The sequence below is a fragment of the Salvelinus alpinus genome, chromosome 3, assembly GCF_045679555.1.
Source record: "Salvelinus alpinus chromosome 3, SLU_Salpinus.1, whole genome shotgun sequence".
Lineage (NCBI taxonomy): Eukaryota > Metazoa > Chordata > Actinopteri > Salmoniformes > Salmonidae > Salvelinus > Salvelinus alpinus.
Window position 1 is genome coordinate 75,647,969 of NC_092088.1, and position 26,291 is coordinate 75,674,259.

General features: G+C 43.0%; 1 protein-coding gene across 2 annotated transcripts in view; it reads right to left on the minus strand.

The window, feature by feature from the left end:
- LOC139571333 (inactive rhomboid protein 1-like) overlaps positions 1-23,041 on the minus strand; it is a 75,094-nt gene extending 52,053 nt beyond the window's left edge. Inside the window, exon 1 of one of the 2 annotated variants that reach the window (XM_071394120.1) lies at positions 22,712-23,041. The gene's annotated coding sequence lies outside the window, so the exon portion shown is untranslated. The remainder of the gene's footprint in view (positions 1-22,711) is intronic. The other variant, XM_071394118.1, reaches the window with a different exon arrangement.
- Between the last annotated feature and the right edge of the window lie 3,250 nt (positions 23,042-26,291).

A 26,291-nucleotide genomic window follows, 5' to 3' on the forward strand; every position in this document is an offset into this window, starting at 1 on the left:
ATAAAGCAGGAAATGTCTATACAAGGTATAGTATACTGTTCCTATGCCTTATACTGAAGGTCTGCTTCTAGATACAGGTAACTACCAAAATAATGGAAACATTTGAGTAACTTAGGGATACAAAGTATATTGAAAGCAGGTGCTTCCACACAGGTGTGATTCCTGAGGTAATTGAGCAATTAACATCCCATCAGGTTTATTTTTTTTAAATTATATATATTTCACCTTTATTTAACAAGGTAGGCTAGTAGAGAACAAGTTCTCATTTAAAACTGCGACCTGGCCAAGATAAAGCAAAGCAGTTCGACACATACAACAACACAGAGTTACACATGGAAAAAACAAACATATGGTCAATAATACAGTAGAAAAAGTCTATATACAGTGTGAGCAAATGAGGTAAGATAAGGGAGGTAAGGCAATAAATAGGCCATGGTGGCGAAGTAATTACAATATAGCAATTAAACACTGGAATTGTAGATGTGCAGATGATGAATGTGCAAGTAGAGATACTTGGGTGCAAAGGAGCATAAATAAATAAATAAATACATTATGGGGATGAGGTAGTTGGATGGGCTATTTACAGATGGGCTATGTACAGGTGCAGTGATCTGTGAGCTGCTCTGACAGCTGGTGCTTAAAGCTAGTGAGGGAGATATGTGTCTCCAGCTTCAGTGATTTTTTTCATTTCTTTCCAGTCATTGGCTGCAGAGAACTGGAGGTAAAGGCGGCCAAAGGAGGATTTGGATTTGGAGGTGACCAGTGAGATATACCTGCTGGAGCGCGTGCTACGGGTGGGTGCTGCTATGGTGACCAGTGAGCTGGGATTAGGTGGGGCTTTACCTAGCAAAGACTTGTAGATGACCTGGAGCCAGTGGGTTTGGCGACGAGTATGAAGCGAGGGCCAGCCAACGAGAGCGTACAGGTAGCAGTGGTGGGTAGTATATGGGGCTTGGTGAAAAAAATGGATGGCACTGTGATAGACTGCATCCAATTTGTTGAGTGGAGTGTTGGAGGCTATTTTGTAAATGACATTGCCAAAGTCGAGGATCGGTAGGATGGTCAGTTTTACGAGGGTCTGTTTGGCAGCATGAGTGAAGGATGCTTTGTTGCGAAATAGGAAGCTGATTCTAGATTTAATTTAGGATTGGAGATGCTTAATGTGAGTCTGGAAGGAGAGTTTACAGTCTAACCAGACACCTAGGTATTTGTAGTTGTCCACATATTCTAAGTTAGAACCGTCCAGAGTAGTGATGCTGGGCAGGTGCGGGCAGCGATCGGTTGATTTAGTTTTACTAGCATTTAAGAGCAGTTGGAGGCCATGGAAGGAGAGTTGTATGGCATTGAAGCTCATCTGGAGGTTAGTTAACACAGTGTCCAAAGAAGGGCCAGAAGTATACAGAATGGTGTTGTCTGCGTAGAGGTGGATCACAGAATCACCAGCAGCAAGAGCGACATCATTGATGTATACAGAGAAGAAAGTCGGCCCAAGAATTGAACCCTGTGGCACGCCCTGCCGATAAGAATGTGGTGATTGACAAAGTCGAAAGCCTTGACCAGGTCGATGAATACGCCTGCACAGTATTGTCTCTTATCGATGGCGGTTATGATATTGTTTAGGACCTTGACCGTGGCTGAGGTGCACCCATGACCAGCTCTGAAACCAGATTGCACAGCGGAGAACGGTGGGATTCGATATGGTCGGTAATCTGTTTGTTAACTTGGCTTTCGAAGACCTTAGAAAGGCAGGGTAGGATAGATATAGGTCTGTAGCAGTTTGGGTCTAGAGTGTTTCCCCCTTTGAAGAGGGGGATGAACACGGCTGCATTCCAATCTTTGGGAATCTCAGAAAATATGAAAGACAGGTTGAACAGGCTAGTAATAGGGGTTGCAACAATTTCGGCAGATCATTTTAGAAAGAGAGGGTCCAGATTGTCTAGCCCGGCTGATTTGTAGGGGTCCAGATTTTGCAGCTCTTTCAGAACATCAGCTATCTGGATTTGGATGAAGGAGAAATGGGGGAGGCTTGGGCGAGCTGCTGTGGGGGGTGCAGGGCTGTTGACTGGGGTAGGGGTAGCCAGGTGGAAAGCATGGCCAGCCGTAGAAAAATGCTTATTGAAATTCTCAATTATAGTGGATTTATCGGTGGTGACAGTGTTTCTTAGCCTCAGTGCAGTGGGCAGCTGGGAGGAGGTGCTCTTATTCTCCATAGACTTTACAGTGTCCCAGAACTTTTGAGTTTGTGCTACAGGATGCAAATTTCTGCTTGAAAAAGCTAGCCTTAGCTTTCCTAACTGCCTGTGTATATTGGTTCCTAACTTCCCTGAAAAGTTGCTTATCACGGGGGCTGTTTGATGCTACTGCAGAACGCCACAGGATGTTTTTGTGCTGGTCAAGGGCAGTCAGGTCTGGAGAGAACCAAGGGCTATATCTGTTCTTGGTTCAAAATTGTTTGACTGCTTATGCTTATTTAAGACGGTGAGGAAAGCACTTTTGAAGAATAACCAGGCATCCTCTACTGACGGGATGAGGTCCATATCCTTCCAGGATACCCGGGCCAGGTCGATTAGAAAGGCCTGCTCGCTGAAGTGTTTTAGAGAGCGTTTGACAGTGATGAGGGGTGGTCGTTTGACCGCAGACCCATTACGGATGCAGGCAATGAGGCAGTGAACGCTGAGATCTTGGTTGAAAACAGCAGAGGTGTATTTGGAGGGCAAGTTGGTTAGGATGATATCTATGAGGGTGCCCGTGTTTACGGCTTTGGGGTTGTACCTGGTAGGTTCATTGATAATTTGTGTGAGATTGAGGGCATCAAGCTTAGATTGTAGGATGGCCGGGGTGTTAAGCATATCCTATTTTAGGTCACCTAGCAGCACGAGCTCTGAAGATAGATGGGGGGCAATCAGTTCACATATGGTGTCCAGAGCACAGCTGGGGGCAGAGGGTGGTCTATAGCAAGTGGCAACAGTGAGAGACTTGTTTCTGGAAAGCTGGATTTTTAAAAGTAGAAGCTAGAATTGTTTGGGTACAGACCTGGATTGTATGACAGAACTCTGCAGGCTATCTCTGTAGTAGATTGCAACACCGCCCCCTTGGCAGTTCTATCTCTATTTTTTTTACCCCTTTTTCGTGGTATCCAATTGTCCCATCGTTGCAACTCCCGTACGGACTCGGGAGAGGCGAAGGTCGAGAACCGTGTGTCCTCCAAAATACAACACAGCCAAGCCACACTGGTTCTTGACAGAACACCCACTTAACTCGGAAACCAGCCGCAACAATGTATCGGAGGAAACACCGTACACCTGGCAACCGTGTCAGCATGCATTGCACCTAGCATGCCACAGGAGTCGCTAGTGCACAACGGGACAACAACATCCCTGCCCTAACCCGGGTGACACTGGGCCAATTGTGCACCACTCCGTGGGTCTCCCAGTCGCGGTCGACTGGGACATAGCCTGGACATGAACCAGGATCTCTAGTGGCAAAGCTAGCACTGCGGTGAAGTGCCTTAGACCATTGCACCACTCAGGAGATTATGGAATCTATTGCGGAAGAATGGTGTCTTATCCCTCCAATAGAGTTCCAGAAATTGGAGAATCCATGGCAAGGTGCATTGAAACTGTTCTGGCTCGTGGTGGCCCATTGCCCAATTAAGACACTTTATGTTGGTGTTTCATTTATTTTTGCAGTTACCTGTATCTTATAGATGTAGTATTCTCTCAATTTTCAAGCTAAGCTTATATCTCATAAATTATGTAAATGAAAAATTATATTCAAAATGGATTGGAAAAATCCTATATGGAAAACTCACTGAAGTTTCAACAGTGGATTATGGCATATTTGACTGCCAGGAAACCCTGAAAAAAAATATATATATCATGCCAGGTGAGTTCAAAAGCCTGGGCAGAAGGCAGATCTTCCCGTCTGTCAGTTTGTCATTTTTAAAAAGTGAGTTGATGACAGAGACCCAGAATGAGAGGGAAAGAGAGAGAGGCAGGGGGGAAATGGACAGACCTGCCACAAAGCTCTCTCATTGGAGAAGAGAGAGGCAGGGGGGAAATGGACAGACCTGCCACAAAGCTCTCTCATTGGAGAAGAGAGAGGCAGGGGGGAAATGGACAAACCTGCCACAAGGCTCTCTCATTGGAGAAGAGAGAGGCAGGGGGGAAATGGACAGACCTGCCATAAAGCTCTCTCATTGGAGAAGAGAGAGGCAGGGGGGAAATGGACAGACCTGCCATAAAGCTCTCTCATTGGAGAAGAGAGAGGCAGGGGGGAAATGGACAGACCTGCCACAAGGCTCTCTCATTGGAGAAGAGAGAGGCAGGGGGGAAATGGACAGACCTGCCACAAGGCTCTCTCATTGGAGAAGAGAGAGGCAGGGGGGAAATGGACAGACCTACCATAAAGCTCTCTCATTGGAGAAGAGAGAGGCAGGGGGGAAATGGACAGACCTGCCACAAGGCTCTCTCATTGGAGAAGAGAGAGGCAGGGGGGAAATGGACAGACCTGCCATAAAGCTCTCTCATTGGAGAAGAGAGAGGCAGGGGGGAAATGGACAGACCTGCCATAAAGCTCTCTCATTGGAGAAGAGAGAGGCAGGGGGGAAATGGACAGACCTGCCATAAAGCTCTCTCATTGGAGAAGAGGCAGGGGGGAAATGGACAGACCTGCCATAAAGCTCTCTCATTGGAGAAGAGAGAGGCAGGGGGGAAATGGACAGACCTGCCATAAAGCTCTCTCATTGGAGAAGAGAGAGGCAGGGGAGAAATGGACAGACCTGCCATAAAGCTCTCTCATTGGAGAAGAGAGAGGCAGGGGGGAAATGGACAGACCTGCCATAAAGCTCTCTCATTGGAGAAGAGAGAGGCAGGGGGGAAATGGACAGACCTGCCATAAAGCTCTCTCATTGGAGAAGAGAGAGGCAGGGGGGAAATGGACAGACCTACCATAAAGCACTCCCAGGGGAGAGTAGAGAGGCAGAAGTCTGAGTGTCTCCTCTCCAACTGGCACAAACTGCCTGGGAACATTAACACTATTACACTGTCACAACTACCCACTGCAGTCAGTCTGCAGATTAAGGTCTCAAATGCATGGCACCCTTTTCCATATAGTGCACTACTGTGATGTGGATTCACATATCACAGTCTCAAGCCAACCGTCCCATCACCTGGCAACAACATTGCATCCAAATTCCATAAAGACAGTGTGGAACCAGCTCTGAATAGAATGTGAGCTGATATTCCAATTCTGTTTTATTCCATTCTGGAATGGACCTCAGAGAGCTATTTGCATATCAGAATGACACTGGTAATATGAATAGAGTCAGAGCAGGTAACAGCCCATAGTACCCATTAGCAAAGAGGGAATTATGAGGCATTAGTTACAGCTTCGTAGGGGTACACATCCACTGAAAGCACTGCCTCTAAGCTGCTATACGCTTCATGGAGCCCACTGACTAATGAAGGTGTGAATCAATTATAATCTTACATTACTTTGGTTCTCTCTGATGCAGCAGGAAGGATCCAACTTTAACTCACACCCAAGCCTGCCAGAGACACAACTCCACAGACCTGTTACCCTGTATAATATGCCATGGTTGAAATTAACTCCGACTGCTGCCTGGTCTGTCTACTGCACTCACGTTACACTGTAAATGACAGTTATAATGGCAGTAAATCTGCTCCCGTTCACAGCGTTGGTTTTGATACTGATACCCAGTGGATAGTGCTTGACTAATATGCAGAGACTGGAGGAGACTTGGCCAGAACAAATCAGTTGGACGGGCATTTGATTTCTATAGGGGGGCACGGTTTTTTCATGGGACTTCCTATGTGTTTTTTAAATGGGTTTTATAGTAAAGACATGTCATTTAACTGTCAAAATGTGTAACCTTTTAATGTGGCATGAAAACAACCAGTCATCATGTTTTTATCTGATTGTCAAACAAATCACTTCAAAAAGTAGGTTACCTTCGTACTTTGTCCACAATAATCCAAGCATCCGAACAGTGCACTGTGCACTCGCCAAATGTCCTTCAATTCCAGTGGAGTAGTGCTCTTCTTTTAGGTGAGGAAGTGCAAAAAGAACATGTATGACGTCATCATTTCTCAGTCAAAGTTTGTACCGACAGATGCAGCCTATTGAATATCATTGTAGAATATGCCTATGCATAAAATGCATCCTCCAATCACAACGTCTGCCTATGCCCACACGTACTGTCTCAAGAACATGTTCTATTTTTAATACCCTCAAACACCAAGTTAGGCATACCTCATTTCAAAATAGGCCATCATCACTGTCAATTGTTAATGATAATTCTTCACATTTTACCTGTGAAATAAATGTCCAAACTGCATCTTGCCAATCATTTGATGTCAATCAGTTTCATGGGAATACGCATTTAGATCTTCTTGAATGACTGTTTCGTGAGCGAATTAAAACAGACGGTGTTAACAAACTATTAACCTTTCTTCTATGCATACTTTCCATCAAAGCATATATCCTGCCTAGTGGCATGCACTATATTGAGTTTTGGCCGCATGAGGAAATAAATGTGACTATTCAGCCAGATGAGGAAGATGTGTTTTTGGTGTAACATATTGTAGGCCTACTATGCTGCAGTATATGGTACCATATTCGGTTCTGTTATGTAAAATACTAATGAATCATTATGTGGTCTTGCGAGATATTTGATTCAGCTTTGATCTAACTTAACTAAACAAGCACCTTTGAGTAAACAAGCACCTTTCTATTTGTAATAATAATAATAATGTGATGAGTAGGATTATTAGGAGTAGGCAACAGAACTTGATGAGGGTTATTTTAAGCAATTTGAGCGCCCTTTGAATCATGGTGCTGAAAGGACAGCAGCGTAACCAAGTGGAGACATGTCGTTCTGGGTTCCACTGCAAAAGAGGGGGTCCGTGGAGTTATGAACATCAAGCCAGACACGCGGTGAATTTGGATCCCAGATCTCGTTGGTGTGATGAGGTTCATAAGGTGGATCTGTTTATTTGTATATGCTATAAAGGTGGTATGTTTCTGTAAGCTAAGCACTCGGAAAGTAGGGTGAGTTAAAATGTGTCGTACATGAGCCCCAAGTCCATAACAAACTGTTTTGAGGACATCTGTTTTAACCATCCCTGGCAGAGTTTTCTGTCTGTGGCTGTTCTTGTTCGGTCGGATTTGGCCCGCTCCAAGTGGTCAAGCCTTTGACCGACCGGCCTCTGCAGACATGCCTACAGTTGTTCATAATTCGCGCCACCGCCAGAGAGAGAGAGAGAAGACAGGTAAAAAAAAACATAATTTACCCAGCTATAGGCTGCTATAGCCTACATATTTATTTCATTTGTCATTCTAATGTTTTCATAAAAAATGTTTGGCAATTAACTACTGTTATCTGGCCGGAGAAAGCATCTGAGCGAGCGAAACGGCGCCCGCTGTCTTTCTATATGTAGCCCATGTACCATGGCATACATACTCTTTGTCCAGACAGCATCAGATACATGGGCTACACATATCAATTCATAAACTAACAAAAACACCACAGACATTCAAAAGGCCATTCCAATGTCACTTTATGTTTTGCTGGAAAATGTAACGTGCCCCATGTGCTATGGATATTTAGCCTGTACACTGTCATTGTGTCAAAGGCACCAATGGCTTTCTGAAGTCTGCTTGGAATGGGACAGATGACAGATATTTAGATGACACAGTCCCATAGCTATTAACAAAGGCCAAAAGCGAGAAGGACAGACAAAATGGTTTGATGAAGAATGCAAAAACCTAAGAAAGAAATTGAGAAATCTATCCAACCAAAAACAGAGACCCAGAAAACCTGAGCCTACACCTTCACTATGGTGAATCACTAAAACAAAACAGAAATACAATGTGGAAAAAGAAAGGAACAGCACATCAGAAATCAGCTCAATGTAATTGAAGAATCCATAGACTAACCACTTCTGGGAAAATTGGAAAACACTAAACAAACAACAAGAAAATGTATCTATCCAAAATGGAGATGTATAGATAAACCACTTCTCCAATCTTTTTGGCTCTATGACAAAGAACAAACTGCAAAAACATATATGATCAAATACAAATCTTAGAATCAACTATTAAAGACTACCACAACCCACTGGATTCTCCAATTACATTGAATGAACTACAGGACAAAATACAAACCCTCCAACCCAAAAGGCATGTGGGTGTCACGCCCTGATGTGGGGTGGGCATTCTATTTGTGTATTTCTTTGTGTTTGGCCGAGTGTGGTTCCCAATCAGAGGCAGCTGTCTATCGTTGTCTCTGATTGGGAATCATAGTTAGGTAGCCTGTTTTCCCACCTATGTTGTGGGATCTTGTTTTTTGTTAGCTCTGTGAAGCCTGCAGAACGTTTCGTTCTTTATTCCGTTTGTTGTTTTTGTTTGGTGTTCTGAGTATTAAAGATCATGAACACTTACCACGCTGCACCTTGGTCTACTTCTTCAGACGAGTGTTACAGTGGGGTTGATGTTATCCTAAATGAAATGATAAAATATACAGACCACAAATTCTAATTGGCTAAACTTAAACTCTATCATCCTCAGCTCTGGCATCTTCCCCAATATTTGGAACCAAGGACTGATCATCCCAATCCACAACAGTGGAGACAAATTTGACCCCAATAACTACCGTGAGACAGCAACCTTGGGAAAATCCTCTGCATTATCATTAACAACAGACTCGTATATTTCCTCAGCGAAAACAATGTACTGAGCAAATGTCAAATAGCCTTTTCACCAAATTACCGTACGACAGACCACGTATTCACCCTGCACGCCCTAATTGATAAACAAACAAACTAAAACAAAGGCAAAGTCTTCTCATGCTTTGTTGATTTCAAAAAAGCTTTTGACTCAAATTGGCATGAGGGTCTGCTATACAAATTGATGGAAAGTGGTGTTGGGGGAAAAACATACGACATTATAAAAATCCATGTACACAAACAAGTGTGTGGTAAAATTGGCAAAAACAACACATTTCTTTCCACATGGCCGTGGGGTGAGACAGGGATGCAGCTTAAACCCCACCCTCTTCAACATATATCAACAAATTAGCGAGGGCACTAGAACAGTCCGCAGCACCCGGCCCCACTCTACTAGAATCTGAAGTCAAATGTCTACTGTTTGCTGATGATCTGGTGCTTCTGTCCCCAACCAAGGAGGGCCTACAGCAGCACCTAGATCTTCTTCACAGATTCTGTCAGACCTGGGCCCTGACAGTAAATCTCAGTAAGACAAAAATAATGGTGTTCAAAAAAGGTCCAGATGCCAGGACCACAAATACACATTCCATCTAGACACCGTTGCCCTAGAGCACACATAAAACGATACATACCTTGAACTAAACATCGGCGCCATAGGTAACTTCCACAAAGCTGTGAACGAGCTGAGAGACAAGGAAAGAAGGGCATTCTATGCCATCAAAAGGAACATAAATTTCGCCATACCAATTAGGATCTGGCTAAAAATACTTCAATTAGTTATAGAACCCATTGCTCTTTATGGTTGTGATGTTGTGGGTCCGCTCACCAACCAAGAATTCACCAAATGGGACAAACACCAAATTGAGACTCTGCATGCAGAATTCTGCAAAAATGTCATCCGTGTACAACATAAAACACCAAATTATGCATACAGAGCAGAATTAGGCCGATACCCACTAATTATCAAAATCCAGAAAAGAGCCGTTAAATTCTACATCACCTAAAAGGAAGCGATTCCCAAACCTTCCATAACAAAGCCATCACCTACAGAGAGATGAACCTGTAGAAGAGTCCCCTAAGCAAGCTGGTCCTGGGGCTCTATTCACAAACACAAACAGATGCGACAGAGCCCCAGGACAGCAACACAATTAGACACAAACAAATCATAAGAAAACAAAAAGATAATTACTTGACACATTAGAAAGAATTCACAAAAATCAGAGCAAACTACAATGCTATTTGGCCCTAAAAAGAAAGTACATAGTGGCAGAATACCTGACCACTGTGACTGACCCAAAATTAAGGATATCTTTGAGTATGTACAGACTCAGTGAGCATAGCCTTGTTATTATGAAAGGCCGATGAAGGCAGACCTGGCTTTCAAGAGAACAGGCTATGTGCACACTACTCACAAAATGAGGTGGAAACTGAGCTGCACTTCCTTAACTTCCTGCCAAATGTATGACCATATTAGAGACACATATTTCTGTCAGATTACACAGACCCACAAAGAATTTGAAAACAAATCCAATTTTGATCAACTCCTATATCTATTGAGTGAAATACCATAGTGTGCAATCACAGCAGCAAGATTTGTGACGTGTTGCCACAAGAAAAGGGCAACCAGTAAAGAACAAACACCATTGTAAATACAACTTATATTTATTGATTTTACCTTTTGTACTTTAACTATTTGTACATCATTACAACACTGGATATAGACATAATATTATTTTACTTTATTATTTTGTTACTTTTGTGAGTGTAATGTTTGCTGTTCATTTTTTGTATATTTCACTTTTGTTTATTATCTATTTCATTTGCTTTGGCAATGTAACCATGTTTCCCATGCCAATAAAGCCCCTTAAATTGAAAACTGAATTGAAATGGAGAGAGACAGAGAGAGAGACAGACACAGACAGAGAAACACAGCGAGAGACAGAGACACAGAGAGAGTGACAGAGACACACAGAGAGAGACACACAGAGAGAGAGACAGAGAGACACACAGAGAGAGAGCGAGAGACACACAGAGAGAGAGCGAGAGACACACAGAGAGAGAGCGCGAGACACAAAGAGAGAGAGCGCGAGACACAGAGAGAGAGCGAGAGACAGACAGAGAGCGAGAGACAGACAGAAAGCGAGACACAGACAGAGAGCGAGAGACAGACAGGGAGAACAAGAGACACAGGGAGAGCGAGAGAGAGAGTCAATCTCTTTTTTGAAGACTCGTTTGTCTCAGCTAGCTGTTGGAAGTGAAGACCATTGCTCTGATGAATAGAGCTCCTTATGGACAATCCACATGCTGTGACTTAGACATAACAGCTTCCTCTGTTGGCTCGCACTGGATAAAAAACCCTAATGGTAATTGCACACAGATGCTGCATTGGAAAAAAGAGGGAGGAGAGGGAGACAAGTGACACTGAAAATACTATTTAGAGAGAATAATGAAGAATGTCATAATTGTGGCTGCTTTGAAATGGAGCACTCAGTCTGGAGTCCCCATGGAGAACTCTGGCCTTTGTGACAGCACTGACATCATCCATGTTAATTTACATTAATGAAAGATGGGACTAGACTTTGGTAAAGGATTTTCCATTCATCCACTCATGTTTGGAGAGACTTATGGGGATTCTAGCATCCATTCCACACCTACATTTACATATTGTCTCTCTACATCTTAGCCAAAATATTCCCTCTCCTCAAACTACCGCAATCTCCCTAAATATCCACTATGGCTCTCCCACTGTTGTTGCCCCTAGCAACACAGAAACCCAGCCTCCATTACTAGATCACATCCCAGATCATCATCATCAGAGGATCATCTTAGATCATATCCCGGATCACCTCAGATCACATCCCGGATCACCGTTGTCATGACGTTGGCCTGTTGGGGGAGGTTTATGACCCCCATAAATACCTTTCCGCTTTTCTCTCTCTCTACTTTATAGAGTTGACTCTTGTAAAGCCTTTGTAACATAGAGTCTGGTAACATCAAAAGGTGGGAGACGGAACCATATTTCGGTAATCCAACCAGTTGAAAATATGCGTTGGTACTTAATGAATATGATCTCAGATCAGTTGTTGTCTGAGACATTACTACTAATGATAGTATGACATAAACTGTATCTTGGAAAATCTACACATTCTAGTTATCAGATTCACATGGAATTGTTGTGCAATTTAAATGTTTAAATATGAAACTATTTGTGAAATGTAATTTTAGCTTCTTAATGAGAGAACGGTTTGTCATAGAGTAAACTCTGCTCACTCAGAGGCCCCTCCCAAGTGAACAGACATTGGTTGTAAACTATGAAACATGCCCTTCTCTTCACCACGATATAAGCCTGTTGAAGAAAATCCAACTTTCTGTTCCAAGGACGTGAGGACTTGCGGTCCCTGCGTTAACTTCTCTAGGATAGGGGGCAGCATTCGAAATTATGGATGAAATGCATGCCCAAATTAAACTGCCTGCTTCTCGGGCCCAGAAGATATGATATGCATATAACTGGTAGATTTGCATAGTAAACACTCTAAAGTTTCCAAAACTGTTAAAATAGTGTCTGTGAGTAAAACAGAACTGATTTGGCAGGCGAAAACCTGAGAAAAATCCATTCAGGAAGTAGTTTTTTGTGTTGGTTTTGTAGTTTTCTATTCAATGCCATTACAGTATCCATTGATTTAGGACTCAAATTGCAGTTTCTATGCCTTCCACTAGATGTCAACAGTCTTTAGAAATTGTTTCAGGCTTGTATTCTGAAAAATGAGGAAGTAAGAGCAGTCTGAATGAGTGGGCCCTAAAGTGTCACAGAGCTTTTTCGTGCGCGAGACGGAGAGAGTGCGTTTCTTGTTAACCTTTTAAATTGACGACGTTATTGTCCGGTTGAAATATTATCGATTATTTAGGCTAAAATCAACCTGAGGATTGAATATAAACATCGTTTGACATGTTTCTATGAACTTTACGGATACAATTGGGATTTTTTTGTCTTCCTGTTTTGACTGCGTTTGAGCCTGTGGATTACTGAAGAAAACGCGCGAACAAAACTGAGATTTTTGGATACAAAGAGACTTTATCGAACAAAAGGAACATTTATTGAGTAAATGAATATCTGCTGAGTGCAACCATATGAAGATCATCAAAGGTAAGGGATTAATTTTATCTCTATTTCTGATTTGTGTAACTGTTCTACTTGGCTGGTTACTGTTTGTAATGATTTGTCTAGTGGGCTATGTTCTCAAATAATCGTACGGTATGCTTTCGCCGTAAGGCAGTTTTTTAATCTGACACCGTGGATGGATTCACAAGAAGTTCATCTTTAAACCTATGTAAAATATGTTTTGTTTTCTGAATTTTTATAATGAGTATTTCTGTATTTGAATTTGTCGCCCAGCAGTTACACTGGCTGTTGAAGAGGTGGGACGCTAACGTCTCACATACCCAAGAGAGGTCAAAAGGACAAGATCACCTACAGAACTAAGCCAACCTCAGCGTGAGGTCTGGTTGAACGACAAGAACCTAACGAAATTAGCATCGAATTTCAACGTGAAGATGACGATCAACACGCCGAAAGGATGAATTTCGACTATACCAGCTAGAATATAGCATGAGCTTAAAGTATGGCAACTTGGTATGAACTTTGAACTCTTATTCACTAAAGAAGTGATACCTCCTAGCCGATTGAGTCAGCCGCAGCAACTGTAAACGTGGGCTAGGAGAGGACGGACAAAAGATCCATTCTACCATGCTCCAGTTCACCACTAGACATTCTTCAGAGGACAAGAGATCCATGCTGGACAACCCGGCCTTCTATCTATGACCAATCTACCGAAGCGCAGCTCAGAGTAAATATTTATCGCATTTTCCTTTTCCAAATGGGCGGCTATTTAGAATGCATCAGATACTGTATTTACGATAGCATAGCTGCCTACGGCCCGATAGAGACACAAAACCTTTTTGTTCCTCAGTCTTCCCGCTCCTTCACTCAAACCCAACCCCCTCTCTTTGTGTAACCAGCTGTCATATCATTTCCGTCCGCTAGGGATGTTTTCCTTTATGACATCATTTGTAATCAATGTATGATCCATTCTGTGTAGATGTAATTCTGTGTGATTATTTAGTAAATAAATAATTAAACCAAATTTTGTATTGCTGATTCAACTTGTTAGCCAGGGTTCGTGAAGATAACCAAGAATTTACAACTTTCAGATGAGTCTGAATAAGGTGATGATTAAATATTGACTGCTATTGAGGTAAAAGATTACCAGGTCTTTAAGAGTTTATTCGGAAGATAACAGCTCTATAAACATTATTTCGTGGTGCCCCTACTTTCTAGTTAATTACATTTACATGATTAGCTTAATCAGGTCACTTTAATTACAGAGAAATGATTTTATAGAATAGCATGTCATATCACTTAATCCGGCATAGCCAAAGACACGACACCATCATGGAGGATAATCTCAGATCACGTCCCAGATCACCACCCCGGAGGATCATCTCAGATCACATCCTGGATCACCATCATGTATGATCATCTCAGATCACATCCCAGATCACCACCCTGGAGGATCATCTCAGATCACATCCCAGGTTATCACCATGGAGGATCATCTCAGATCACATCCCAGGTCATCACCATGGAGGATCATCTCAGATCACATCCCAGATCATCACCATGGAGGATCATTTCAGATCACATCACAGATCGTCATCATAGAGGATCATCTCAGATCACATCCCAGATCATCTCAGATCACATCCCAGATCACCATCATGGAGGATCATCTCAGATCACATCCCAGATCACCACCCTGGAGGATCCTCTCAGATCACATCCCAGGTCATCACCATGGAGGATCAGCTCAGATCACATCCCAGGTCGTCATCATAGAGGATCATCTCAGATCACATCCCAGATCATCTCAGATCACATCCCAGATCACCATTATGGAGGATCATCTCAGATCACATCCCAGATCAACACCCTGGAGGATCATCTCAGATCACATCCTGGATCACCATCATGGAGGATCATCTCAGATCACATCCCAGATCACCGCCCTGGAGGATCATCTCAGATCACATCCTGGATCACCATCATGGAGGATCATCTCAGATCACATCCCAGATCACCACCCTGGAGGATCCTCTCAGATCACATCCCAGGTCATCACCATGGAGGATCAGCTCAGATCACATCTCAGATCGTCATCATAGAGGATAATCTCAGATCACATCCCAGATCATCTCAGATCACATCCCAGATCATCATCATGGAGGATAATCTCAGATCACATCCCAGATCATCAACATGGAGAATAATTTCAGATCAAATCCCTGTGGGGGAAGCCATTCAAATTAATGGCTTTACAGCAACAATCACAGTAAACAACAGTGCTGTCATAATCAAATCAAATTTTACTTGTCACATGCGCCAAATACAACAGGTATACAACCTTACAGTGAAATGCTTACTTACAAGCCCTTAACCAGCAATGCTTTAAGAAGTTGTCACATTGTATAATGATAGGAGACAGGCGCAGGAATACAAAAATCTTTTTATTTTATTTCCCTAACTAAAATGGAATACGTCATGAAAATGACGGTGACGAAGCCCAAAACAAACGTGTGTATATATATATATACACTGGGATGTAACCCAAACGAAAGAGCGAGGTGTAAACCTCTAATAAATACACAGGACGAGACCAGTGATAACAATACACGGGACGAGACCCGTAATAACAAGTGCACACTAACACGAAAGCCGATTATAACAGGACCAACAGATTATAACAAGACCAACGGACATGAAACAATAATCAGCAAGGACAATGGGGAACAGAGGACACAATTATACACATACTAATCAGGGGGAATAGGAGCCAGGTGTGCGTAATGAGACAAGACAGTCCGGGGTTGGTGGTAATGATCCAGTTCAGTGACGCCTAGAAGGCCGGTGACGTAGACCTCTGGAGCTGGTGAACGGAATGAGCAGCAGTACCGGGGGGATCCGTGACAAGTTTTAAGAAAAAATAAGTGTTAAGTAAAAAATAGATAAGTAAAAATTTTAAAATAAAAGTAACAAATAATTCAACAGCAGCAGTAAAATAACAATAGCGAGGCTAAATACAGGGGGTACAGAGTGAATGTGCAGGGGCAACGGTTAGTAGAGGTAATTGAGGTAATATGTACATGTAGGTAGAGGTAAGTGACTATGCACAGATAATAAACAGAGAGTAGCAGCAGTGTAAACGAGGGGTCTGGGTAGCCACTTGATTAGCTGTTCAGGAGTCTTATGGTTTGGGGGTAGAAGCTGTTAAGAAGCCTCTTGGGCCTAGACTTGGTGCTCCAGTACCACTTGCCATGCAGTAGCAAAGAGAACAGTCTATAACTAGGGTCACTGGAGTCTTTCACAATTTTTAGGGCCTTTTGACACCGCTTGGTATAGAGGTCCTGAATGGCAGGAAGCTTGGCCCCAGTGATGTACTGGGCTGTACGCACTACCCTCTGTAGTGCATTGCGGTCAGAGGCCGAGCAGTTGCCATCCCAGACAGTGATGCAACCAGTCAGGATGCTCTCGATGGTGCAGCTGTAGAACTTTTTGAGGATCTGAGGACACATGCCGAATCTTTTCAATCTCCTGAGGGGGAATGGGTTTTGATGTGCTCTTCACAACTGTCTTAGTGTGTTTGGACCATGATAGTTTGTTAGTTTGTTAGTTCTACACCTATCATCTGAGGGAGGAGGAGAGAGCGAACGTGGCCCCTGTTCTCATTTGTACTGATCCATCATGATGGAAAAGCCCATCTCCCTTCACACAGGGATGAGTGTATGCAGTTCGGACCTCTCAGTGTAATGGTTAAGGTGTTCGACTGACAGTTGCAGAGAGTTGCAAAGTCCCGGCCGGGTTACCCCTGAATTCAGTGAAATATCCTACCAAACACTTTCCTTGAACCCTCTAATATAACAGATTGTGATGGCGGGCTCAACACAGTCTTACCAGGAGAGATGGGGTCGACTATATTTTAACTCAGTCAAATTCAATTTCTAAATAGAAAAATCCCCTTTAAAATGGGTGCTTTTTCATTATCCTGAATTGACAGGATTCAAATCGAACTGAACCTAACCAGATCTAACCAGATCTAACCAGATACTCACATGGAACCAGGTGATAATACACAGTAGACTGACACTGGCCTACCACTACTAGCTAGGGGGTGGCAGATAGCTTCCAGGTAAGTGCGTTGTGTCAGTCACCGACAGGTCACAGGTTCAAATCCTGTCGCAGTGCCCTTTATCAAAGCACTTAACCACAATTGCTCCGGCTGGACAATAGAGAGCAATAGTAAGGGTGTCTTTCTGTAGGCACTTTTTGTGAATTTTGAAGCATGTATGTCACAAAAAAGCACATTAAGCACATAACCTTTATGGATTATAAAGCCATTGTGTTAACTGACTGCTATTATCTCAGAGAACAACATGTATAAGATCTCTGTAGCCTGTGTTAACCTCAGATATTTTTAGAGGCATTTATCCCAAAACCCTATTCTTTCCCAATTCATTTTCCCCATAAGAATGGCTGAACTAGCATTGCTAGCACAGACTGGAATATGTTCCGGGATTCCTCCGATGGCATTGAGGAGTACACTACATCAGTCATTGGCTTCATCAATAAGTGCGTCGATGACGTCGTCCCCACAGTGACCGTACGTACATACCACAACTAGAAGCCATGGATTACAGGCAACATCCGCACTGAGCTAAAGGCTAGAGCTGCCACTTTCAAGGAGCGGGACTCTAACCCGGAAGCTTATAAGAAATCCCGCTATGTCCTCCAACGAACCATCAAACAGTCATAGCGTCAATACAGGACTAAGATCGAATCGTACCCCACCGGCTCTGACGCTCGTCGGATGTGGCAGGGCTTGCAAACCATTACAGATTACAAAGGGAAGCACAGCCGAGAGCTGCCCAGTGACACGAGCCTACCAGACGAGCTAAACTACTTCCATGCTCGCTTCGAGGATAATAATACTGAAACTTGCATGAGAGCACCAGGACGTGTACTGCGAGCATGCGCTGACCAACTGGCAAGTGTCTTCACTGACATTTTCAACCTCTCCCTGTCCGAGTCTGTAATACTAACATGTTTTAAGCAGACCACCATAGTGCCTGTGCCCAAGAACACTAAGGTAACCTGCCTAAATGACTACCGACCCGTAGCACTCACATCTGTAGCCATAAAGTGCTTTGAAAGGCTGGTCATGGCTCACATCAACACCATTATCCCAGAAACTCTAGAACCACTCAATTTGCATACTGCCCCAACAGATCCACAGATGATGCAACCTCTATTGCACTCCACATTGCCCTTTCCCACCTGGACAAAAGGAACACCTACGTGAGAATTCTATTCATTGACTACAGCTCAGCGTTCAACACCATAGTGTCCTCAAAGCTCATCAATAAGCTAAGGACCCTGGGACTAAACACCTCCCTCTGCAACTGGATCCCGGACTTCCTGACGGGCCACGCCCAGGTGGTAAGATTAGATAACAACATATCCGCCATGCTGATCCTCAACACAGGGGCCCCTCAGGGGTGCGTGCTCAGTCCCCTCCTGTACTCCCTGTTCACTCATGACTGCACAGCCAGGCACGACTCCAACACCATCATTAAGTTTGCCAATGACACAACAATGGTAGGCCTGATCACCGACAACGACGAGACAGCCTATAAGGAGGTCAGAGAACAACAACCTCTCCCTCAACGTGATCAGGACAAAGGAGATGATTGTGGACTACAGGAATAAGAGGACCGAGCACGCCCCCATTCTCATCGACGGGGCCGCAGTGGAGCAGGATGAGAGCTTCAAGTTTCTTGGTGTCCACATCACCAACAAACTAACATGGTCCAAACACACCAAGACAGTCATGAAGAGGGTGCGACAAAATCTATTCCCCCTCAGGAGACTGAAAAGATTTGGCATGGGTCCTCAGATCCTCAAAAGGTTCTACAGCTGCACCATCGAGAGCATCCTGACTGGTTGCATCACTGCCTGGTACGGCAACTGCTCGGCCTCCGACCGCAAGGCACTACAGAGCGTAGTGCGACTGGCCCAGTACATCCTAGGGCCAAGCTTCCTACCATCCAGGACCTCTATACCAGGCTGTGTCAGAGGAAGGCCCTAAAAATTGTCAAAGACTCCAGCCACCCTGGTCATAGACTGTTCTCTCTGCTACTGCACGGCATGGCACCCAGACTATTTGCATTGCCCCCCCCCCCCCCCCCCCCCCCGCCTTTACACTGCTGCTACTCTCTGTTGTTATCATCTATGTATAGTCACTTTAATAACCCTACCTAGGTATTGACATGTTGAATGCACCGAGCTACACCGAGCTGTCTGTCTAAACTACTGGCACACAGCTCGGACACCCATGCATACCCCACACGGCATGCCACAAGAGGTCTCTTCACAGTCCCCAAGTCCAGAACAGACTATGCGAGGCACAAAGTACTACATAGAGCCATGACTACATGGAACTCACATCAAGTAACTCATGCCAGCAGTAAAATTAGATTTAAAAAAACAGATTAAAAAATGCCTTATGGAACAGCGGGGACTGTGAAGCAACACAAACATTGGCACAGACAAATGTATACACACTCACACACACACGAGAACATAGGCACTATACATACACATGGATTTAGTACTGGGGCCTGACGGCACATAGTGTGTTGTGAAATATGTGAATGTATTGCAATGTTTTTAAAATTGTATAAACTGCCTTAATTTTGCTGGACCCCAGGAGAGTAGCTGCTGCAATGGGGATCCATAATAAATACAAATACATGTACATATTACCTCAAATAACCGTTGCCTCCGCACATTGACTCTGTCCCGGTGCCCCCCTGTATATAGTCTCACTATTGTTATTTTACTGCTGCTCTTTAATTACTTGTTACTTTTTTTAAATCCATATTTTTTTTAACAGCATTGTTGGTTAGGGGCTCGTAAGTAAGCATTTCCCTGTAAGGTCTACACCTGATGTATTCAGCGCATGTGACTAATACAACACAATTTGATTTGATTTGAACGAACCAGAGGTAACTCATTTGGCAAGCTCTATGGTGAACCTGGCCAAGACCACACTCCCTGCGGTTGTCTAAGGGGGAGTTGGAATATATTAGAAATACATTTCCATTACGTGTGTATAACAGGACAAATATAAGCAACCCCAAAATGATTGCTGCTGCTGCACGACGACGACTACTACTTCCGATTGATTGATTCATCTTATTTCCGTGTCGTACACCAATTGGTGCCCAGACAGTATGGGCTTATAAGACACGATATCAAGTTTGTGTGCTGTCCACAAAACACAAAATAAATTAAATGCATAATTAGCACTCATAACAAATTACAGCAGCAGCTTTGCAAGTGACGGGTCAGGATAGCACAACAGCACTAGCCTTGATATAAACCTGACAAATAAGATTCCTGCTGATTTGATTCACTACTTACTGTGCCGTGCACAAAGTATGCCCAGACACTCCCTAGAGCGTTCGATGGCTGCCAGGTGTGTGTGTGTGTGTGTGTAGGAGGACTGAAGTTGACAATGGAGGGAAAAAAGGGGACACACACTACTAAGTTTTAAACAGAGCCAGGAAATGGTTAGGTAGATGTCTGGATATCTACTCTCCTTTAATTCTTTCTTTCTTTCTATGTCTCTCTCTCTCTCTCTTTGTAGGATAATGAACAACATGCTTTAACACTGCATAACTCTGATTCCAAATTACTCCCATATCAGAGTAACACGATATCATCCACTGACTGTTGCTAAACACCTGACCAACACCTTGCTGCTGTAGAAAGGAATTCGGAAGCTGTCATTCACTGGAATTGCCCTCTAGGAAACCATTGGATATCATACCCTTCAATCTGTTGGTGTATGGAGGATAGGCCTTAGACCAGTGTGCTGTATTGTTCTCCCATCTGTTCTCAACGAATCACGGTCAATGCAGACATTTTCTATACTGAAACAGCATGGGTTTGGGATGTCTCAAACCCCCAGCATTGAGTTTATATAGAGGAACATCATTGTTATAAGCAATGTATCCATATTGTAAAACACTCTGTAACACCATAGTGTGATACACCATGAATGCTAGTTAGTGTGTGGGACCAAATGATCCAGATGGTTCAGTCTGATTCAGAACCATAACAACATCTACTATTAACATTACTTCTACAGAGAAGCCTTCAGTCAACAGAAGTAACTTCTACTCAGACAAGAAACCAAACAAACACTCAAGGCTATGGGTCAGTGAAGAACAAACACCATGTAACTACAACCCATATTTATGCGTATTTATTTTCCCTTTTGTACTTGAAATATTTGCACATCGTTATAACACTGTATGTAGCCATAATATGACATTTGAAATGTCTCTATTCCTTTGAAACTTTTGTGAGTGTAATGTTTACTGTACACGTTTTATTGTTTCTTTTGTTTATTATCTATTTCACTTCCTTTGGAAATGTAAACATATGTTTCGCATGCCAATAAAGCCCTTTGAATTTTATTTAATTGAGAGAAAGAGAGTGAGAGAGGATTGGCTCCCACAGTGCCAGAATGCAGTAACAGGAAATGTGAATTAATATATAGATTATAATTAATGGACATTTTTGTAAGTGTTGATACATTTTTCATTAGGGCAAATCAAGTCTGAAATTACAAACTTCAGAAGCCTTTTTAAGACTCAAATACACTACAAGTTTGCATTTCCTGCTGTGTGCAGGAAAATACTCAGCAAGTGGTCGAATTATGATCCTACATCTGTAGAGTTGGCATGATACAGTCTGAAATGCAATGAGCAGATTATGTTTGTCTGGTGTTGTTGATCTCATAAATCCACACACAACCACACACAGCGACTGTGATCTAATCTCAATTAATGAGGTAAAAAAAATGTAGATTCCGAAATGGTATTGGTGGTGTTTCCCAAATCATAATCCAAGTATCTCTATGTCCAAAACTCTACACCAGACATTTAGTCATCTTGAATAGAGATGTGACAGTACTGGTAAAGGATATGGAAATCACTTTGCCCTTTCCCACCCCACAAGACTCAAAACAAATACATGAGATCATACTTGACTTCCCTCAGACAAGTGTTGAGATCCCACCCTGTGTGTGTGTGTGTGTGTGTGTGTGTGTGTGTGTGTGTGTGTGTGTGTGTGTGTGTGTGTGTGTGTGTGTGTGTGTGTGTGTGTGTGTGTGTGTGTGTGTGTGTGTGTGCGCTCGCAGTAGACATAAACCTGTCGCGATGTCATGCGTGTTGACAAGCCGGAGTAAATGTCATGCATGTGCTTTGAAATAGAAACCAAATATGCCTAGGCTACAGCATCCTGGATGTAATTACTATCGGTTTGTCACCGTGGGCTATACAGTCGAAATCATGTTTTGAAAGATTGGAAAATTAAGTGAGTTGGATTAAGGCCAAATGCAATCCTCTCTCAATCTTCAAAACTTGTTTTATATCGAATAGCCTACAATGTGCATAGATCATATAGATTTGGTATCTTTAGTTTTAAAAAGCTTGAATGTTGTCAACTGGCCAAAAACTGCTTGAATCAACGTTATTTCCACGTCAATTCAACCAAAAATTATACGTGATGACGTTGATTCAACGTGGAAAACTGATTGGATTTGAAATATATATATAAATGTAAGTGATTGTCTAATTTTTTCCACCCAACTTTTAACCTAAATCCAATGACATTGTGACATAGTTTGTTGATTTCACGTTGAATTCACGTTAGTGTGCCCAGTAGATAATGTGTTTGTTTAATTCTATGTTTTATTTTTCCCGCAATATTTTACAGAAGACTATCAAAGCATGGTCTCATAATTACCAGTTGCCTTTAGGGGTAAATTGCCAGAACACCTTACCTTACTGAAAATGCTCCGGTCCTCAACAGCTCGATCCACCCTCTTGGTGGCACTCCGATGACCAATATACCGTGGTAGTCAAATCACTTCATAACTCAGTCATGCAACAGACAGATTACATAAATAAAAAATCACTTCTAAAACTGCATCCGAAAGGGGGGACTCTGAGGATCTCACTCACAACATCGCGAAAAGATGCTGAAACTGCGGGAAACAGTGTTATCTTCTTGCCTCCCGTTCTAGAGACACTCTCCCACCGCTGTCTGTTCCAGTCTCGTTTCGGCTCGTTCCGCAGCGAGCTTCAGTCCGTCTGTATTTCAGTTTCGTTGCTGGGTAGCGGGAACGCCCACGCGAGGTTGACTGTGCTGTGCTGGAGAGGGCAGAGAAAACAGAGTTGTCAAACGTCACCGCCGACCGGTGTGCCCCGCGCTATAGCAGGCGCGCGGGCGTCTTCTTTATGATGAAGTATGAAAACATAAACACAGTGTTAGGCTATCTATCTATGTATGTTCTACCAGAGAGAGCCACATGGTTCCTGTAGTTGTGAGAGCATGCTTTATTCTACCTGTATACTACCTCACCATAAAACCCCTATCCTGGTGGGCTCTCTTCTCCCTCCTACAGAGCCTGCGGGCTGGGTGTCCATATGTGTCCTGTTCTGTCTATAGGTCCTGTTTCTGTCTATTTGAACCACACCACAGAAGAATAACACCACACCATAGAACACCTCCTTTGTCTCTGGGTTTCTATTTCTGTCTAATAACACCTGAGAGCAGAAGACCCCTTTTGATCTATTCACCTGATCACTGTTACTCACCAGTCACTGTGTGACTCACTACAGGAGAAGTGTGGCAAAGAATGACAGCCTGAACAGGGATACATCTGTAAGCTGAAGAATGTCAGCCTGAACAGGGATACATCTGTAAGCTGAAGAATGTCAGCCTGAACAGGGATACATCTGTAAGCTGAAGAATGTCAGCCTGAACAGGGATACATCTGTAAACTGAAGAATGTCAGCCTGAACAGGGATACATCTGTAAGCTGAAGAATGTCAGCCTGAACAGGGATACATCTGTAAACTGAAGAATGTCAGCCTGAACAGGGATACATCTGTAAGCTGAAGAATGTCAGCCTGAACAGGGATACATCTGTAAACTGAAGAATGTCAGCCTGAACAGGGATACATCTGTAAGCTGAAGAATGTCAGCCTGAACAGGGATACATCTGTAAGCTGAAGAATGTCAGCCTGAACAGGGATACATCTGTAAGCTGAAGAATGTCAGCCTGAACAGGGATACATCTGTAAACTGAAGAATGTCAGCCTGGACAGGGATACATCTGTAAGCTGAAGAATGTCAGCCTGGACAGGGATACATCTGTAAGCTGAAGAATGTCAGCCTGAACAGGGATACATCTGTAAGCTGAAGAATGTCAGCCTGAACAGGGATACATCTGTAAGCTGAAGAATGTCAGCCTGAACAGGGATACATCTGTAAGCTGAAGAATGTCAGCCTGAACAGGGATACATCTGTAAGCTGAAGAATGTCAGCCTGAACAGGGATACATCTGTAAACTGAAGAATGTCAGCCTGAACAGGGATACATCTGTAAGCTGAAGAATGTCAGCCTGGACAGGGATACATCTGTAAGCTGAAGAATGTCAGCCTGAACAGGGATACATCTGTAAGCTGAAGCTTCTTCTTCTGTGCCTTAAGTTTTTGTGTAAATCAAGAGAGGATCTTGGAGAGCCAGGTGGCCTTAGGAAGAGGAGGAGAGAGAGAGTGTCTACTATCAAATGTGTGGTGTGTGGTTGGAATATGATAGAGTTACTGAACAATCAAAATAAATGATGGTATTGGCCACCGATGCAGCTCATTGTCTGAGCTTTAAACGATCCCTGAAACTTTGTTTTAACAACATTTTTATAATTCAAATGACAACAGTTATCACCCCAACTCAGGTTGATGAGGCCATACTAGGTATAGGCAACAACCAACAAGTGGGTCTAGCTTCAACACATGCATTGTAACCCTGGCAACAACAGATGTGGGATCAGTACCCTGCATCAACAATGAAGTAAGAGTGGGACGATGGTATACTGTAAATCTAGAGTTCCAGGAAGAAATACGTTTTTTTTTTCTGGCATTATGTCACACGCATTAATAAGTTACTTCCTCATTAATGGATAGAATGGTTGAAAGAAAGAAAGAAAGAAAGAAAGAAAGAAGGTAATAAGGAAAGAAAGGAACAGAGGCAAATCAGGGACTTGATCCAATTCAACAAAATCTGTTTGAGTCATCGGGAAAACAAACATCTGCTTGTTTAGAATAACATGTGTTTTAATATGGCTCTACAGGCCTGTCCTCATTGGTGCATGACAGCTTCTGGAGCAGGTGTCAGAGAATGTTTCTGAGAGAGAAAACATGGACATGGCATAAAGAGAGGAAACATAAATAACATCAGCCAGAGATTATCTCAAAATTCTCTGTAGCATGACACTATCCTGCCTGCACTGTAACATAGAGATTGTATCTAAAACAGTGGCTGTGTCCAAATACCCATACCTGCATTCTAAATACTAGGCTTTTTGGGCATGCGAAAAAATAACGTTTTAAAGTATGTGAAATTTCAAAACAATTGTACTCTTTATATGCCAGGATGTCAAACACATTTTGGCTTTTCATCAAGTACACTGTTAAAAAAATATCCTGTTGTTTTTACGGTAACTTACTGGCAGTCAACCTGTAAATTACTGTAAAAAAGGTATAGTATGTTAACGTAAATTCCAAAGGTGGTTTAACAGTACATTACTATTACACTATTGAAGAAGAGAATTGTCTTTTCACACTCTGATTGACAACAGCTCATAATCAGAATATGGGACGAGCTCTACAAAAATGAACAAATGGCGGGTAACAAGCGCATTAGATAACGCCTTGTAGCATGTTAATATTTTTTGCTCACTGCATAAATGTTTACTAAACAGTAGACTACATTCTAAATAGCCCCTAAAACCATCACAAACTAATAAATGCACCATTGAGAGCATCCTGCCAGGATGTATCATCGCCTGGTACAGCAATTGCACCGTCCGCAAACGCAGGGCTCTCCAGTGGGTGGTGTGGTCAGCCCAACACACCATCGGGGGCACACTGCCTGCCCTCCAGGACATCTACAGCACCCGGTGTCAGAAGAAGGCCAAGAAGATCATCAAGAACCTGCTACACAAGCCACGGCCTGTTCACACCACTACCATCTAGAAGGCGGAGACAGTACAGGTGCATCAAAGTTGGGACCGAGAGACAGAAACACAGCTTCTATCTTCAGGCCATCAGACTGTTAAACAGTCACCGCTAGCTGGTCTCCACCCAGTACCCTGCCCTAAACCTTAGTCACTGCTACTAGCTGGCTACCCACTGGTACTCTACCCTGCACCGTAGAGACTGCTGCCCGCTGTACAGAGTCATTGAACACAGGTCAATTTAGTAATGTTTACATACTGTTTTACCCACTTCATATGTACAGTTGAAGTTGGAAGTTTACATACACCTTAGCCAAATGTATTTAAACTCAGTTTTTCA